General features: G+C 64.9%; 1 long non-coding RNA gene across 1 annotated transcript in view; it reads right to left on the bottom strand.

Annotated features, from left to right (window-relative positions):
• Positions 1–676: 676 nt before the first annotated feature.
• The window catches only part of LOC132013306 (uncharacterized), a 3,002-nt gene continuing 1,225 nt past the window's right edge, over positions 677–2,453 (bottom strand). Inside the window, exons 2-3 of the long non-coding RNA XR_009402987.1 lie at positions 1,196–1,281; positions 677–765 (exon numbers count right to left, since the gene is read on the bottom strand). This is a non-coding gene — a long non-coding RNA (uncharacterized LOC132013306). The remainder of the gene's footprint in view (positions 766–1,195; positions 1,282–2,453) is intronic.

The following is a 2,453-nucleotide window of genomic DNA, read 5'->3' as shown; positions in this document are numbered from 1 at the left end:
CCCACCGACGGCGCCGGCACGGTTGCCCAGAACCCCCGGGGCATGTGTGTGGAGTGTTTCTGGGGTGACAAGTGGTCACTGGCCGCCGGTGCTTCACGTTGCTCAGCTTAGGGGCCTGGAGAGTGGGGCGCCTTTCTCAGGGCCCGAGAGCCTCTGAGTGAGAGGCGAGAGCGTGCTGGGAGGGCCCGACTGCCTGACCTTTCTGCCTGAGCTCACGCTTGGTCTTGGCATCTGCGGGAGGTAGGTGTTGCCCTGATACGACCATGGCGTGTCCACTTCCTGGGTCTGCTTATCTGGAAGCCTCTGGCAACGACCAGAATCAAATGGGCCACGAGGAACTACCCAGGTTACACAGTGCTGTCAACACACACGACCAGGCCTGCCAGGGACTAGAGCCTAGGGAAGCAGCCACCCCCGAGCCCTCAAGACAGCTCAGGACATGTGCACACTGCAGCCCGCCCCGGCAGATTACGGGGCTGGACTCTCCATGATGGTGGCACTGCCCTTTGCTGGGCTGAGCCTAGTGCTTGGGATGTGCTCCCGGGATGGGTCAGAGTGGGCCAAGGGCCGGTTCTGGGTGCAGAGAAAGAACTTATTGGACCTGCTCCCTGTAACGGACTCAATCACAAGGCGTAGGAAGGACAAACAGATACTTACGAATGGAGATTGTCAGGCAGCGCCTCAAATTTAAGGGACAGAGGTTAGATTGTGAACAGTAGAAATTGTTGATGGTCCAACAGTTGTAGCACCTCATATTGTAGGGCCCTGAGGGAAGACGCAGCGGCATCAGGCCCGCGTGTCTCTGCCCCGTTACCAGCCGGCTGCGCCCTCCCCTGGCAGCTGACCCTCCCCCTGCCTTGAAGGCCCCTTTGCTGTTGGCAGCACGAGCTTCTGCACAGAAGCCGGGGCCTGTTCCTGCTCCCAGAGGCCAAAGGGGGGACCCTGCCCTCTGCAGATAAGCCTCAACTGCCCGAGGAAGCTTGAGAGTCATAAACGGCCGGTGCCCTCCCAGAGGCTGCTGGACCAGCCACCCCTGCCTGCTCACATGAGGAAGTTCCACCCCGTGTCCGCCATCTGCACTGATGACAAAGGTCTCTGCTGGCTACGATGACAGAAATTCCCCCTCGAACTCCTTCTCTGATCAGGATATCACAGTAAATGCTTATCCCATTCCTGAGGGACTCGACATACTCACAATGCTCACTTGAAGCCATGACCAATGGCCAGCCGCCGGCTAGCAGCAAGGCGCAGAGGAGCATCATCTCCTGCAGAGGCTCGAACCTACGGGCGAGGAGACGCAGGGCACGCGTGTCAGCAAGCTCCATGTGCACACGCGTGTCAGCAAGCTCCGTGTGCGCAGAGCGCCGCCCCCCGGCTGCATGTGTGCAGGAGCCAGGGGGGCATGAGCCGGGCTCCTCGGGGAGGGGCAGCGCGTACCTGCTCGCGCCGCTGGGCTCCTCTCCCCACCTGCCCCTGCACCCCCGCCCAGCAGGGCCCAAGCTGCTCCACGCAGGGACTGGGGCTTGGCCTTTCCCAGCAGGAAGGCTGCGCTACCACCAGCGACTTCATCTTGGGGGAAGTCATCCCGCCTGCTCGCCCCCAGGCAGCGCTCGGCCCAGGCAGCCAGGTCCCGGGACCGCCTCCACCTGGAGCTCGCCCGAGGTCCCCTGTGCCCCCAGATGCTCCTCCTTATGCACCCCTCCATCTCAAGAGCAACCTGGGGAAAGCGCCAGAACACTGTCCGCCTGGCTATTTCCTGCTCCCGCCAGCGTCTGGACAGACATGGGGGACAGGGCGTGACTACAGCGTGGAAGATGCCAGAAGCCTCCTTGCACACTGGCCACAGTGTGCCCCAGGAACGTTCTCCCCAAACCCCACCTCTGCGGAATCAGGTGGCCCCGAGGTGCAGGCCTGGGAGCGCCTGGGGCCCCCCACAGCTGAGCCCGGACCCTGGCCCTCGGCTCCAGGGCGGCCCCCGAGGCACCAGCAGCGCCTGCCTCTGCTCCAGCACCCTTGGGGCCCCAGCGGCACCCTGACCTGTGCCTGCCCGGTGTCCTGCAGGAACCCTCGTGCCCCGCCCCAGCAGCTTGTCGCCCTGGAGGCCCCACCTGTCTTTTCAGGGTCACGACCAGTCCTCGGTGCTCAGGAGACGCCTCTCCCCATGGGGCAGGAGGTGGGTCCTGCTGGAGACGGAGCCGGACTGGGGGGCAGCCTGGCACCTGCCTCACTGGGGCCGACCCTGAGCGCGGGGGAGGCCACCTGCCCGAGAGCGGGGGGCTCTGCGCTGAGGCCAGAGGCGACAGGCTGAGGCTGAGAGTCGGCGCCTGCCTGGCGGGAAGCACCTGCGTGAGGTGCTGGGGAAGGGGTGTGGGGGCATGGGGCCGCCTTCCTGAGGGGCAGGGGTGCGGCCGCCTTCCTGAGGGGCAGGGGTGCGGCCGCCTTCCTGAGGGCAG

Source organism: Mustela nigripes, chromosome 3 (genome assembly GCF_022355385.1).
Source record: "Mustela nigripes isolate SB6536 chromosome 3, MUSNIG.SB6536, whole genome shotgun sequence".
NCBI lineage: Eukaryota > Metazoa > Chordata > Mammalia > Carnivora > Mustelidae > Mustela > Mustela nigripes.
This window is presented reverse-complemented; position numbering and strand designations above follow the sequence as displayed.